Source organism: Meles meles, chromosome 15, assembly GCF_922984935.1.
Source record: "Meles meles chromosome 15, mMelMel3.1 paternal haplotype, whole genome shotgun sequence".
Taxonomy (NCBI): Eukaryota; Metazoa; Chordata; class Mammalia; order Carnivora; family Mustelidae; genus Meles; species Meles meles.
The window spans coordinates 45,730,798-45,747,707 of record NC_060080.1 but is presented as its reverse complement, the minus strand read 5'-3'; the positions used below and the strand labels follow the sequence as shown (position 1 = coordinate 45,747,707).

General features: G+C 38.8%; 1 protein-coding gene across 3 annotated transcripts in view; it reads left to right on the top strand.

Moving 5' to 3' along the window:
- Positions 1–14,724: 14,724 nt before the first annotated feature.
- CTNNA2 (catenin alpha 2) overlaps positions 14,725–16,910 on the top strand; it is a 1,143,090-nt gene continuing 1,140,904 nt past the window's right edge. For 2 of the 3 annotated variants that reach the window (XM_045979218.1, XM_045979219.1), the window contains exon 1: positions 14,725–14,922. The gene's annotated coding sequence lies outside the window, so the exon portion shown is untranslated. The remainder of the gene's footprint in view (positions 14,923–16,910) is intronic. The other variant, XM_045979220.1, reaches the window with a different exon arrangement.

Here is a 16,910-nt window from a genome sequence, read left to right as displayed (position 1 = left end):
TTTCACCAAAGGCTAGAAGACTAATCTAACAGTTTGATAGTTTGATTTTTTTTCTTTCTCAGTCACCCTATATTTCACCCTCTGTAAGTCCACGGTTGTTTCTTAAGGGAGCAGAGATGTCATTTTACCCAGCTCTTATATAACTGCTTTACAAAGTTCACCAACTTCCTAGTCCAGGAAGGAGGGATTCTTTTCACTGACCTCCTTTGACCTTGATTCAGCACTACACACTTGTAGCAACATTTTGCATCAGCGATGGCTGCAGAATAGAAGACTCAACTCAAACTATCTTAAACAACCACAAAAAGAAAACAGATCATATAACTCCAAGTCCAGGGGCAGGATGGGTTTCACAAAGCTACCATGTCTTGCTTAGTTTGATACGTATCTTGCCACCTTGTGTCTGTGCTTCTGAATGGGTTCCTTGAGTCAATTCTCCATATGATGATCTTTTGAAAATTAAAATCAGGTATGTCACTCCTCTGACCAAAACACTTCAATGGCTTTTCATCAAAATAAGAATATAATCCTCAATTCTTCTCATAACCTCAGATATTTTTTGTGATATGGCCCGTATAGATCTTTCTGGCCCTATCTGCTGTTGTTCTTCTCTACCTTACTCCACTCCTACCCACTACTATTACTACTCTATTTCAACGTTCCTTGAATGCTACAAGCTTGGTCTTACCTCAGGACTTTGACATTTGCTGCTGCTTATGCCCAGAATGCTCCTACATAGAACCTTGACAGGTACCAGTCACTGAATTAGTGACCATTCTCCAGAGAAACAGAACCAAAAGGTTTCTTATTTATTTAGACTTTGTTTCTGTTTATTTCAAAAATAATTATATATTTATATATACACACACACATACACATATATATATATATAATATGATAAGGAAGTGTATCTATATTACATATCATAAGGAAATATACCTGTATCAATATTTATTATAAGGAGTTAACTTACATGATTATGAAGGCTGGTAAAATCTGTAGTGTGGGTCAGCATTCTGGAGACCCAGGAGAGCCAATGGTACAGATGAAGTCTGAAGGCATTTACTGGAGGATTCCTTCTTTCTCTGGGAAGCTGGTCTTATTCTATTCAGTCCTTCACTTGTTTGGATGAGGACTGCCCATGTTATGAAAGATATCCCTTTACTGAAAGATCACTGATGTAAATGTTAATTTTATCCAAAAACATCCTCATGTTGACACAATTAACCATCACACTCATATAATTTTTCAGGTCTGTGTTCATCCATCACCTTCTCAGAAATTCCCTAGTATCCCATTAAGAGGCTCTACCAATTCCTCTCTCTCTACCCTTTACTTTTCTTCATGATTTTATCAACACTGAAAATTACATTACACATTTATTTTTTGTATGATTTTTCTCTGTCTCCATTTCTAGAGTATCAATATTTATTCTTATTTGCCACCGTTTCTGTGGAATACAAATAATATTTCTCATATATAGGTGCTTAACAAACTTGAGTCAGATTTTTATATTTACCTGGGGAGACAAACACAAAATCTTTCTTACCCAAAAGGAAATGACATATGCAGAAATACACAGAAATGACTTGTGCCCAAAAATAAATCTTTTTGCCTGCATTGTATATTTGCTTGCTTTTTTTTTTTTTTTTTTTTTTTTTTTTTTTTTGTCACAGCTTCTCTGCTCTGAAATTCTGGGTACAGAAGACCACAAAGTACATTCCTTAGCCTTCCTTCTGAGCTGACATCTACTGAGATTCTTCCAAAATGTGATACCAGCAAAGCATCAGATAGTTGAAGAAATACAGAAACTGTTGTTCTTTTTTCCTCTTGCTCTTCTTCCGGCAGTACTTTTGAGCAACTGTATCCTTTTTGTCCCTCAGCAATTCAGCTTCAGCGTCAGTGGTTCCTCTTCCATGGTTCTGACACAAGCTTCAGACCCCTAGTCCATGGTTTCAGTCTATCTAGACATCACCCCAGCAGAGAAGCAGTGAGTGTTCTTCTGGATGCTGATTATAACATCTTATTTCTTCTGTTCTTCAAGAATTAGATTAAGTAGCCATTAATAACAATTTATAATCTCTGGTGTATCACATCTTCATCCCCTTTTTTATTTCTCTCAGACTTTCCAGTAAATATATAATAATATTCCTGAATTAGATCCCCAAATTAAATCATTAAAATCCTTTTGGTTTTCTCAGGTTCTGGAAAATGGACTTCTATAATGGGATTCTTAGGTTATATACCTTGTAGAGCTTGCATATATAGATGGCTTTATGACCAGTGGAAAAGGGATTGCTGCTAATCCATGACATGCAGTGGCATCTCTTGCTTTATATGAAATGCTGCTGAAATCAAAGCTCTGTCTGGGAAACCAAGTGGTTAATGTATTTAACTGCTATGGTGGTAATGATGACTACAAATGCTGAAGGCAAGATTTTTTTTTTTTTGAGAGTGTATTTGATCACTTACAGAAAGAAACTGATAAGCCCAGGGCTTTAATCTCAGTTTAAGGCAAGTCAGAGACTCATAGAGATTTTTGTGTTTCTAAAATAACCTCTCATTTATTGTTACTGTAAGGGAGATTCCAAATCCCATCCCAAGTTTAAAAGTGAAAATTCCAGAATTATAATGTAAGTATAATTCATGACCCACGTATCTTGTGTGAAAATTAAAGCATATTATCTTGTGTGAAATTTAAAGCATTTATTGGAAATAATTGAACTCTGGGGTTTGGCATAAGTGTGTCTGGGTGGACATGGATCAATTTGAGTATCCTGAACCCACAAATCTCCTTGAATTTCCATTATTAGCAGAAATAATTACCCATATCAATGGCTATTACTCTTTGACTCTTTGGAGACCCTACAGTAACCTTCCATAAGGAAGTTGCTTTGCAAGTGGATGACTGTTCCTAAGACAAATCTCCCCCATGCCTCACTGCCTTTGAACATACAACTTGAATCAGATATTGGCATACATCAGGAGACAGGTAAAAAATCTTATCCAAGGGCATATGACTTACACATAAAAAATAATTGTAAGGATATTTTTTACTTATATGAGCTGAAACTTGGAGAAAATGTGTGAGAATGGATTCTAAGGATTTTGGAACAAACGTCAATTTACAGAGATTCTATATTCAATGTGCTATCTTAAGCAGATGGGGTAGATCAACTGTGGACATATCAGCCTTTCATGTGGTTTTGGAGTTAATGTAGAGCATGAAATCATCCATAATACCTGGCTTGCTAAAATGTATCACAAGAGGCCAAAGGCCTCTGGGGGCAAGGGAAGTTTTTGGAAAAGGGTATAGGGCCCTTGGAATGCCAAGGCCTGCATGACCACTCTGCACTGGGAATGCCATGGGAAGTTGCCTTCTCTGAAGCTTTCTTAGCCCCAACAGCTGCCCTCTGATCTAAGAGATGTATGCATTGTCCCTTAGGCTATGTTTATCAGAACTAGTAGAACACATAGATTAGTATATTGCATCTTTCCTGTAAAAAGATCTCCTATTTCCAGTAAGATCCCTTGTCACTGGTTAAGTGCTTGAGAAAGAGTGATAAAGGTTTGTCATTCTCCTGAAGGACAAATAAAGTTGGGAGCACAGAAGAGCAAAGGGTCTTCATCTCTGAGCATTGACCCCCTTGCCTTCTCCTCTCTTTCACAGCAACATTTGGAGTAATCTTTTATCCATCGGTATAGGGAGTGCTGGCCCTTCCCGGCAATGTGGTCTATATTCAATGATATTGGGAGTATACAATTGCCCTGGTGTAAGAAGAAATATCCCAAGGTTTAGGAGGGTAGAAATAAGAGTATATTTATTATTTGCAGCTTGGTCATCTCCTAGTATGGTTTGCAGATGGGTCTAGAGAATACTCCCTTCATTCAGATACTGAGAAATATAGTAAAGAGGGAAGCCCTGGAATCTTCAAAAATTCTGTGATTCAATGGGTGAATATAAATACGGGTGGAAAAAGATTGGTAATGAACTAAAAGTTGTTGAAGCTGAGTGATAGGTATATCATACTATCCTTCATCTTTTCTATATTTTGGGGATCATCCATAATAAATGAAACAAAATGGGTTTTTTGGTCGCTTTCTTTTGTCGGTTGGGGATGACATTGCAAGAGGCCAACTTTGAAATAGGCTCCCTGATTTCAGAGGAAGCGATGAGGTTCCTGAACAACAGAAGCCAACCAACAGTACTTCACTCTGAGAGAAAAGACATACATGAGCACCTAGACTATAGATACCAGCTAGACAGTAACTTCCTAACCTCTGTATCAGCACTTAATTCATGCATTCATGTGCAAAGTAGCATAGAAGTTCTTCAGAAACCTTGACAATATAAACCTTGTCTTACAAAAGATATTTGACTATCATCCTTGCTGAGTGCACAGGAGCCAATAGCAGAGGTCAAATTTAGGCCCTGACTGGCACTGTTCCTTGGGGAGACCAGGCAGTCGCCTCGTATCAGATTGATTGCTTTGGATTTTTTCCAGCTTGAAACAGTAAATGATTTTTGTCTTCACTGGAACTGAAGCTTACTCTGGATATTGGATTTGCTTTTTGTACTCCAGTGCCTCTTCTAGCACCAACATCAAGAGGCTGTTAGGGTGTCTTGTTCACCATCAAGCTATTGCTTCTGGCCAAAGAACTTACTACAAGGTAAAAGAAGGACAGTGATAGAGCCATAAAATTCATGGATCTTATCATATACTTCTTGACTCTAAAGTAGCTGGTTTGACAGAAACATAGAATTTCTTCCTAAGGTATTAGATGCATACCATCTAAGAGACAATAATTTGAAATTTGGGTTTTATTTTTTTTCCATACCACATAGTGTCAGATTCTGCTAAGTACCATATGATAGTTTTACCATTAATCTGTTAGAGAAATGAACCACTCACTAATTTTTTTTTCCTATGCATACAACTCTGGGCTCTGTTGGTTTAGAGTTCTTATTTCCATAATGAATACTATTTTAACCAGGAGACATAATTATTTAATTGAAATGGAAGTTTCATTTGCTACCTGGTCACTGTGGGCTCCTCATTCCATCAAAATAACAGACAAATAATGCGTTACTGTGATTTATGGAGTGATTTATTCTAATTGCCAAGGAGAGATTGGGTTGCTGTCCTATAGTGGAGACAGACAGAATTATGTCTGGAACCAAGGAGGTTTCCTGGAGTGTTACTTAGTATTTTAGTATACAATAGGAAAAATTAATGGAAGTTTAGACAAATCAAAAAGACGTCTTCACTAAGCAGTCATACTCTCAGGAATGAAGACTTGACTCATCATCCTCACTAGGTAAGGATCCTGAAATCCTGGCTGGGGCCAAGGTAAACATGGAATGAGTAGCAGATAAGGGGAGTTGTTCCTATGTGTGTTCTAGAACATTGTGTGTGTGTATGTGTATGTGTGTACTTTTAAATGGTAGCTAATTTCCTTTTCTCTTTTTTAACATAAGGAGTAATAATAGTGGACAGAATATCCAAGTAGACTTGTGGCTGTGAATGAACACAAACAAAAGACATGGAAGTGATAGAATTTTGCATTTTCCATTTTGGGGGGAAGGAGAGAGTATCTTTCATGGTTGCATCATATCACTGTCATCTATGTTGTATTAAAACTTAAGGTAGAATGTGTATGGATGCTGAGGGTTGAATGCAAAGGGTTCAATGTGTTGATTATTTGCCTACTTTTTTCCATTCTCTTACTCACTGTTCATCATAATTCTGTGGTTAGGGAGATATGTTAAGTTTTTCAGGTTCCATTTCTGGCTACTCTTCTAAATTATGCCAGTAGGAGACACTGGGAAAAGATCAAAAGACAGGAGGAGAGGAGACACTGTTATTACATTTCTCTTTTTTTCTTTGACAGGACTTCTTCCTTCTAGAAATAGATAAAGTCCTTCAAGAACCATGCTTTCAGCAGTAGTGTCCATGCCTTTCATGGCTGCAGCACTAACTCAGGTAGTTCCTCTGGTAACACCACCACAGCATAGCCTTAGCTCTGATAAAAACCACCTCTTCCCTTATTCTCTCTGTCCTGGCCCTAAAGATGCTTCCTGGAGTTGCTTATCTTTGGTTTACTCTATTTTCTCCTTTATTCTCTTAATCTTTCAAACACCTATGCAATCAATTCCCTGTATGGAATTCTTTTTATTTAAACTATTTGTAGTAGTTTATTTTTTTCCTACCTGAACCTGGGCTTATATAAAAAGACTGTGTCATTTCCTCGTTATACGCCTATATGCCACTTAAAATCAAAAGAAAAATGGATATTTCTTCTATTAGCACTTTTGAAAAGAGAGTTTTCAGAAGCTACTTGAAGGTTCTCTTTTTGTCCCACATGTGCAAATCCCATCATAGGTCAATTCCCAAATCAAACCATGTGACCAGGGAATGAAAGGGAATAAGGAGCTTAGGCCTAAACTTGTGAACCAATACCTGTGACAAGGTCAATGGGATTCCCTTTTACCAGGCCTAGTCTTGGAGCCAGAGGTGAGGCTTACCTCAGCCTAAAACACCTGGGCTACACGGTGGAGAAATGCACAGCTGTTAGAATTGCAGTAGAGAGGAATGGATGCTGGATAAGCAATAAACAGTATGCTCTGTAAGCTCTCATTGCATTATACTGCATGTATCTCTTCTCACTTTGCTTCATTAAGCTATGAGATCATTTATGGCACAAACTTTGTATTTTATTTATCTAAATAATCAGCATTGAGATTGTGACTGTCATCTACTAGGCAAGTGTCAGAAGTTTCTTGAATGGATGAATGAATTAATGTGCTGAAACTGTAAAGGGATGAGTTTGAGGCTTTAGTAAGAACATCGTGATAATACACAACACAAACAGGCACTTGGGACAATAGTATTTGTAGAATTTGAGACCAGATTGTTCAGTGGTCTTTATTTTTTTCATCACCAGAGCACTTTTTAAATAAAACGTAGGAATGTGTGCATGTATATTTGTACATAGAATGAGGACTGTAGATGTTTCTCAGGTAGTTTACATCTTCTTTGTTTGATGGAGCATTTGGTATTTTACAATTCAAATTTGTAAATCTCCTTCCTGATGTGCATGTGTTACAAGTAAAAAAAAAAAGAAAGAAAGAAAGAGAGAAAAAGAAAAGAAAAAAAAGGAATCTGGTTTAGTCACCTCACAGTTGAACTAGGAACTTAGTGTTTTGACTTGCAAGAAGAGTTATTTTTCTTCCACTAGTAAGAAGGTAGTAGATAGCTGGGAAGAGCACAGTGCTCCCTGGAGCCAAGCTGCATGGATTAAAAATTCACTTCTAGCACCTGCCAACTTTGTGACCTCAACTATACCCAGAGCCTTTTACATAAGAGTGCCTTTCAGTTATAGTCAGAGGGCAACTCTTATTAAAACACCTTGTGTATCAGATTCTTCATCTTAAAATGTAGATGATATTAGCAATCTCCTTATTAATTAATGTGTGGAAAGCTCTAGATTCAGTTCTTAACACTGGTAAATATTCTGTGATATCTTTATCATCATGCATCATCAAACCCTATTTGGAAATTAGTAGTGGTAGAGAGAAGTCAGTAAGGAAATCCTGTCCCAACATTTTTTTCATTGTGGTAATCAAAACGGCTTACTACATATTTCAGTTTCCTTGTCTCCCAGGCATGCAGTAAGTAGTTCTAAATTTCAAAACCCCTTGTGGTTATGTGGGCTATGTGACTAGCGGGATCCAATATATAAGTTACTCCTAGGCCAGTCCTATTTTCTGTCCCTCTGTAATGATAATGAATTAGATTCCAGGTGGTGGCTGTGCAGTTAGTTTGGGTCTCAGAAGGAGAACCATGTAAAACAGAGCTAGCACATGACCCTCTGATCTCTGGTGATTATTTATTACACCAACATAACTTAGTTGGGTTTTGACTAATCCCATGATTATGTGAGAAAAAGCACATTGAGTCTGTTACTCCATCTGCAAAATAAGGAGGTTGGATAGGAAAAATTATCATTAAAGTCCCCTTAAGTGCTAAAATGATCTTTGATAATAATAATAATGACAGTAAGGATCAGATATTTTTTAAATCAAGGAAAAACAGAAATAAGCTCATTACTAAGCTATGAGAATCAAAGAAAAAAAGAGTAAGGTGAAAACTAAGGTCAGCTTTTCCCAAAGTATGTTCTTTGGAACTCTAATAATAAGAGATGCTTTGTGACAGGGTTCTGAGACCAAATAAGTATGGGAAACACTACATGATATGTTTTTCTTAAATAATCTTCATGTATATTATCATAGTCTGAGTATTCAAGAAGGAAAACTTTAAAATGTGTTTCTCCCAGCACTTACCAACACAATTTCACTGTAGAAATAACTTTTAAAAAATATTTTATTTATTTATTTATAGAAATCACTTTTTTATAAAATCTTTATTTATGTATTTGATAGACAGTGAGGCAGCAAAAGCAGGGGAGGGGCAGAGTAGGTCCCCTGCTGAGCAGGGAGCTCCATGCAGTAAGGGGCTCCATCCCAGGACACTAGGATCATGACCTGAGCAGAAGGCAGATGCTTGACCGACTGAGCCATCCCTGTTGGAGTTACTTTTTAAAAACTTTACAGTGATGGGCTGGGAAGCTAAAATTTTGGTTTGTGCTATAAGCTTTCCCATGCCCTTCAAAATCTTTTTGATAATTCTCCTCCTTTTGCACGTAGTCATAGGAATGAGTATATGAACTAAAAAATCGCATTCCTCTGGTCATGATAATTTGTTCATGTATGAACAAGACCCCTGCAAACCCAACCAGATTCTTCAACATAATTAATATTTTTTTGATGGCCCCTTAAATTTAGCTGAGTCTCATTAAGACACGTCTCAGATATGTAAGCCAAAATTTCCTCTTTGCTCAAACTAAATTAAGTTGGAGTATAGTCACTTGCTGTTGAAAGAATTCAGACATGAAATATTCCTTCTTAGAGCAGAGTTTGAAAAATGCTGTTTCAGGGTAACAACTGAGAATAAAATAATACAATTTTGAAATTTATTAATAAGCAAAAGCCTTATTTAATATGAGAAGTATTACAGTCTATTTTATCTTTTTAAAAAGATAATTTGGAAAAAAAAAAGACAAAGGAAACAAATCCAAAATGGTCAAAACATACCAAGGAATAATTTTATTTTAATGTCTGTTTCACTTTTTCATATTAGAAATGTTAACTAAAGGAAGAGTACAACATCTACTTATGGAAAACTGTATACTGGAAACTTGACAAATATCATTTATTTCTCACAGCAGAGGAAAGTAGATAAAAATTACCATCATTTTTCAGACTGTGAAAATAAGTCTTATAGACATTAAGTAACTTGCCTAATATCACACATTAGAATATGGTAACACTGAAATAAGGGAATTCATGAGTGCTATTCAGTGAAATTCTTCCTTTATTTTATGCAAATAAAGTAATTGATATAGAATTTCTACATGTGAATTTTCCATCACTGAATTCCCCTAAACTTAGTACCTTAAAAAAAAAAAAAGCAAATTTGTTATCTTACAGTTCTGTGGTTTAGAAGTCTAGTGGGCTAGACTGGTTTTTCTGCTTAGAGTTTCACAAGGCCACTATCAACGTGTTGGCTGCTCTATGTTCCTTTCTGGAGGCTTTAGTGAACAGTTCACTTCTAGGCTTGTTCAGGTTGTTGGCACAATTCACTTCCATATAGTTGTAGGACTGAGGTCTGTTTCTTTGTTGGCTGTTGGCCAGGAGTTGTGCTTAGCATTCAGAGGCTGCCCTTATTTCCTGGTTTATGGCTCCCTTCAAAGCCAGCAAAACTTTTCAAGTCAGTCTCATGCTTGAAATCTCTCTGACTCTTCTGTTGTCTTATCTAATGTATCTCTTGACTCTCTAGCCAAGGAAGATTCTCCACTTTTAAGATGACATGTAATTGTATTGAACCCATGTAGATAATTTAGGATAATCTTCTTTTTCAAATTCTTTAACTTTAATTATATCTTTGAAGTTCCTTTTGCCATGTAACATATCATATTTATAGGTTCAAGGAAGTAGGCATGGGAATCTTTAGGGATCCATTATTTTTCTATCACATTCTATCTATATAATATCTCAGCTGAAATGTTTCAAAATGAAAGAGGTAGAAATTTTATGTATATAATTCCTAAAACACTTTCTTTATTTACTTACAAACATTATAATGGTGTGTGTGTTTACACACATTAACACACCATTAACTACATACACACAATTACCTAAGGATACAAAGGTATAAATGATAGATATATTTGGGAAAAAAGCAAAGTTAGAGTTGATAGAATAGGTAGGAAGCAAGAGTTCTAAAACAATTTAATATTTGTTTGCTTTTTTTAATAATGAAAGGAGTACATAAAAACAACAGTGAGCATTCATTGACTAGTATTTGTTTGACAAGAGATGAAATCTGCTAGGTTTGTGAGAACAAGCTGAATCATAGAAGAAGAAATCCTGGGGTATGACTCATATGTAACAAATATTGTAAGAGGTCTGAAATATTTAGGAGATTATTAAAAAGTAAAATTTCTATATTATCTTTACTCATAATTGCCAAAGTTGGACACAACCAAGATGTTCTTTAGTGGGTAGACAGACAAACAAACTGGTAAAACCAAATGATGGAATATTATTTAGCACTTAAAAGAAATGAGTTATGAAGGTGTGAAAAGACATTGAGGAAACTTAAGTGCATATTACTAGGTGAAAGAAGCTAAGGCTGAAAAGGCTAAATAGGCTTTATACTATATGATTCTAACTATATGATATTCTGAAAAAGGAAAAACTAGATACAGTAAAAATATCAACGATTGTCAGGGGTTAGGGTTAAGAAAAGGATGAACAAGTAAGGTATAGATTTTTTTTTTTATTTTTTTTCCATTTTATTTATTTTTTCAGTGTAACAGTATTCATTCTTTTTGCACAACACCCAGTGCTCCATGCAAAACGTGCCCTCCCCATTACCCACCACCTATTCCCCCAACCTCCCACCCCTGACCCTTCAAAACCCTCAGGTTGTTTTTCAGAGTCCATAGTCTCTTATGGTTTGCCTCCCCTCCCCAATGTCCATAGCCCGCTCCCCCTCTCCCAATCCCACCTCCCCCCAGCAACCCCCAGTTTGTTTTGTGAGATTAAGAGTCATTTATGGTTTGTCTCCCTCCCAATCACTATTCTGTATGATACTGCAATGGTGGATACATGGTTTTTATAGACCTATAGAATGTACAAGCTGAACCTTAGTGTAAATTATACTAAGTGTTAACACTTTGAGTGATAACAATATGTCAGTGTAGGTTCATTGTTTTACCAAGTGTAACACTGTGGTTGTCAATAGCAGGGGAGGTTTTGCTTGTGTGGCAGCAGGAGGTATATAGAAACTCTGTGCTTTTTGCTCAATTTTGATGTGAACCTAAAACTGAGATATACTAAAAAATGAATTGCACAAGAGGATTTGATAGAGAAATTTCAGGAGCTAACAGACTGAATGAAGGTCCCAGTGTGTAGTTACCTAACATTTAAATGTATAAGCATGAGGAGTAATTTTACTTAGAACCATTGGTCTTGGAATCTATTCTAAAAATCTGGATGTCATGTTAATGCTTATATACAATATTTTTGCGTTTGCACATGGTAATATGCTTTTTGTTATTTATCTTGGTATAAATCTTTGATATGAATGCAGGAGGGGCAACTGCTTGTTTTTCTGAGGGCTGTATCTGTTTATGTCATTGAAATGAAGGATAACACTTAAATAAATTAAAAAAAAATCAGAAACAGCCAGATTCACGAGGAGTCTCAAAACAAAAGAAACCAAGGTAAAAAAAAAAATTAAAACTATCCCCTTGGTTTAGAATGGGGACAAATGAAATGATAGCTATTTAATATTCAATGATAGTTATTATTTAAGCAAGGATGTTTAGACTGTTACCAGAGAGAAATAAATGTAGCTAAGAAATAATACTGAATTTGCATGTTTCTATCAGGGAAGGTAAGGGTGGAGGTCCCTTTCATCCAAAACATAAAAGAGTTTGTAAATTTTTTGGAGGCAGGGAACAAAAATCTCAGCTGTCATTTGCCTGCTGGGGGCTTAAATACATTTCCTGGATAATTTCTTATCACTATCTGATTGACAGACAATAGCTTGGTGCATTTAGAAGGAAGAGTGAGGGAGGTCAAGGGTCTGAGAAATAAGGGAAGGCTTTTAGGCTATTATTTTTTATTAAGTCTAAAGCCATTGCATAGATAAAACCTTATAAATATTTTACAAATGACTTTTATTTATTTATTTATTTTAAAAGATTTTATTTATTTATTTCACAGAGCGAGATCACAAGTAGGCAGAGAGGCAGGCAGAGAGAGAGGAGGAAGCAGGCTTCCTGCTGAGCAGAGAGCCCGATGCGGGACTTGATCCCAGGAACCCTGAGATCATGACCTGAGCCGAAGGCAGAGGCTTAACCCACTGAGCCAACCAGGTGCCCTACAAATGACGTTTAAAGGTTTCTCAGTAATATCTAATAGTTTTGAAAGTCACTACAAAACAAAAATGAAGGCAATCTCATTTTGATAACACTGAGTTTACATTGTGTCTCCCTTCCCCCCCAACCCATCAACTGTCAGTTGAAACAGGCTTACAAATTTAAGCCTAATTTAAAACAACTCACAAACCTATACATGAATCCACTCAATGTTAAAGAGATGAACTTGTCTGATAATTCTTTGGCTTGTATTTTTAAATTTATCCCCTCCAGCCTGATGAGAATGAAAAATCACAGTAATAAAGAAATGTCAGTCCTTGAGATAGTATTCTACCTTACTTACCTGGGACTACTTTACCCTTTCCATATTCTTAAACCAATTAAAATCAAAGTATACTCTGTCTTCAGGAAGATATGGTGCAGTAGTGCTATGAAGTATCCCTATTTTTATTTGAACACCTCCCTGGGTAACTTATCCTCCTCTTACCATTTTAGGGTCCTGTGAAGACATTTAGATGTCTCTCTAAATGTTACCTACTCTTTCTTCAAGTCTAGCTGAAAGGCCTGCTTCCTTCCTACATACTCCAGTCCATGGTGTGCTCTTTCCTTTTTCCAATCTGCTCATATCTTTTGGCACAGATAATTTGGTGTTCAGCATTTACTTCTTGAAGCCCATCCTGTATATTCTGTTATGTGTCTCTACTATATAAGCTGAGCCTAAGGAAAAGCTTGGTGAGAGGAACCTGCGGTGTCACTGTCCGTGGTACTGAAACATGGTGATAGGCTAAGGAAGTTTTTCTTAAGTTTATTTACACTGTTGATTTCTGTGCACTTTCTCTCAGGAATTTTTAAAGTGGTGAAGTGGTGGTGACGAGGAAAATGTAAGGCAAGAAGAATTTGGAGAAAAATATAAAGGAATGGTTAGAGATAGAGCTCTCAAGCCATTGCCTGGAGAGAATAAGACACTTGGCATTGATAACATTTTCAAACAATCACAGATGCCAGCTTGGGAAGAAGGGGATGTAACGTAGATGACATAGCCAATGAAGAAGGAGTGTAAAAACATGCGTGTACCAAGTGATATAAGGCCACACAAGTGTTGGCACGAACAAACACATTGATGCTGGTGGGCGAACGGACCAGACCAGTAGGATGTTGTGAATGCAGCATCATTTGTGTCTCACCAAACTGAGATTTTTTTTTCTTTATTCTCTCTTGATTAAAAAAAAAAAAAGTCACTTGGTATTGTAGCAGAACAAAGATAACTGTAACTTAGTAGCTTGTACCTTCTTCATTTCTAGCATTTCTGTAACAGTTACATTCCAGCCCCAGTTGATGGTGATGAACAGAGCATAAACTCCCTACAATCTCTATGTAAATTCCCCAACCAAAGTAAAACCTCCGCGTGGACAGACACCGGATATTAAACATTTTTGATATCTGGAAATGCTTAAGTAGAGTGGCTGGTGCAAATTGGGGGCTTAGTAATATTCTTTGCATCAATGAAAGAATTAGAATGCCTTCCACATACACAGCACTCAACAAAGGCTCGTAAAATGAGCAAATATTGCATTTGTTTTAACTCTTCCATCCTCTTCCAGATCCTATTTTGAAGTCCCGTCCTCCTCCCCCTGGTAGCCAGGTCCCAACAAATCTACCTCCCATACGAGACTCCACCTTCCTGCACTTAGGCCCAGCCCTCCTCCTGCCACGTGTCTGTGCCCTCTCGGGCTCACCCTTTCTTCCTACTCGGCAACCCCGTCCCCTTCCCCCCCTACCCTCCGCCTCAGGACCTCTCCCGCACGGTGTCTCAGAAACCGGTCCTCGCGGCTTCCGGCCACTCAGCTCTGGGTCCCCGCCCGGAGAGTAACGCGGTTGTCATGGACACGGCACCTGCGCCCTTCGGCGGTGCCCCTTTGCCGCCATCCCCTCCCCCCCACCTGCGGCCGGGAGCTAGCCTCGCCTCCCTAGCTCCGCCCCTGCCCCTCCCGCTTGGCGCTCCCTAAGCCGCGCGCGCCCGCGTCCCCCCGCACTCCCCCCCCCCCCCCGACCCGGCCTCCCCCAGCCCCGCCGAGCAGCGGGGACCACGGGGACGCGCAAGCGAGCAAGCGGCCGCGCCTGCGCACTGGCCACCTCCCCTAGCGGCGATCCGGGCCGCTGCCGCTCGCGCTTGGGCAGGACGCCGGGCGGGCGGGGGGAGGGGGGAGCGGCTTTGCTTCCAGCCCTGAGTAAGGCGGAGACCCGGGCTGGCAGGCGGAGCAGGAGGCACCGCACCTCGGCCAGAGGCTGCTGCAGCAGCTGCTGCCCTCGTCCCCGCCGCCGCCTCTCCAGTCCCTTCAGTGATTACCCCTCCAGCTGTTGGGAACGGACGAGAAAGAGGAGGAGGCGAGAAACTCCCACCGACCCACAGAGGTGAGTCCTGGGCAGAGCATCCTCCATCCTTGCCTGCCTCCCTCCCTCCCTACCTCCCTCCCATCCTCTCCATCCTCCCCTCCCTCCTCGCTCCCCAACCCTCCCGCCCTCATCCTTCCCAACATCCCTCTCTCCTCTCCCCTCCTTTCTGTCTTCCAGCCTTTCTTTCATCCCTTTCTTCCTCTCTCCCAGCCCCACTTCCTTCCCACCCTTTCTTTCTTCCCTCTCTTCCTTTCAGCCACTCGCCCTAGAGCGCAGCTCTGCATCCTTTCCTCTTTTCCCCCCTTTCTTCACCCCTTCCCCGGTGGGAGATCCCTTGCGTGCTACTACTGTCCGGATTCAGGGGCTTCCAGAAAATTGGGCACATACACAGAGAGATACACTCTTGCACCGCGGATGCCCTGCAGGTCCCTGAATTATTTGAATTAAGGGTCAAGTTGGATAGAGTGCTGGGACATGGAAGGAGAAGAGGGTCGAAGAAGAATCTATGGATTTGTGCAGTATTAGGGTGGGGGTGGGGAGGATTGTCACTTAAACATGTTGCCAACAACCCCCCACATCCCCCTTTAGCAGTTTCTTTTTTTCTTCCTGGGAATTACATATTCCCAGCGTGTGTCTCACTAATTTTAAATGAGCAGCTTTCCTGCTTTGATAGTCTCTGTGAGAAACCACAAGGAAAGAAGAGAAGAGAGGAAGAGAACAAGAGAGGAAGAGGGGAGGGGAAAAGAAGGGTAGTGGCAGTGGACGCTTGTATTCTTTCCCCCTAGGCCTCTTTTGATTGATATTTTCAAACCACCCGCCTAATATTTGTCTTGGAATTGAACCCGTGTGTCCTTAGTCCTGTCACTATCTTCTTCAAAGGCAGAAACTCTCTAAACTTTAATGCGTGTGCAGCATAGGGTTATTTATGGAATGTTTTGGTCAGCATACAAAACACTAAGGTAGATCGATCTGGGAAAATGGGGAGAAGAAGGATGGCAGAGATGCACTTTTGTTCATTATGGGTTAACTTCTAAAGGAGGACAATGGATAGATAGTTTTTGGAGTAATGAGGTTATACTTCACAGGCTTATACGTATACCATTTTAATAACATTAGTCACATTATAGACTTTAACAGATAATGTTAGCCCTTCTCATCCACCTTATAGGAATTGTAAAGATCTTCGAAGAGAAGCATACTGTGTGATTCTGTTTGTGGTTACACCAATGGAAAAGTTGATTTAGCTCCGGGACCATTATTAACAATTTAAAATTTCAGTTGGTTTTGTACCACTTAGTTTCACCAAATGATGTATTTCACTTTACTTCCTTTAGCTTGCACTCTAACCCCTTCCATTATATATATTAACAGTAATTTTCAGTCTTCCTTTTTACAAGCATTGCTGCTGAAAAGTTTATTTATAAGTGGTGGGACAACCATGCCTCAGAATGTTTAGTGTATTCATCGTTTTAGAAAGCTCCAACGAACAATATAAGTATAAATCAGAAATGGAGTATTTAGAAGCTTGTATTTTGCCATATCTGTATTCTTAAGGAAAAAAAAAAGACAACAAAACCCAAAGCCTTAATATCCATAGAATAGCTGTATTTTATGTTTAATGAGTGTGTGGGGAGGAACTGAAATTAATGGTGGATTCAGTGAAGCTAACAGTAAGATGCTGTGCTGTGGAGCAAATTATTGATTTCTTTCTTTTCATTTAATTTATTATATATCAATAGTGTAATATGCATTTTTACATTTTATGGGACTGTAAAGTAGGAGTTGAGATGAAGACAATTACCTTGCAAAGTGTATGAGTGCTGATTTGAAGAGCTGACACAGTTAAATCATCCGAATCCGTTTTGGGGAAGTAGGTATTATTAGGAATGATGGACCTACCCCCTACCTAAACTCCCCTTGGTAGGAATGCAATTCCATTAATGGCTTGGCTGACTCTTAAGACATGTGGCAGAAGCTTGGTTGAATTATCAGTGTTAGCAACATCC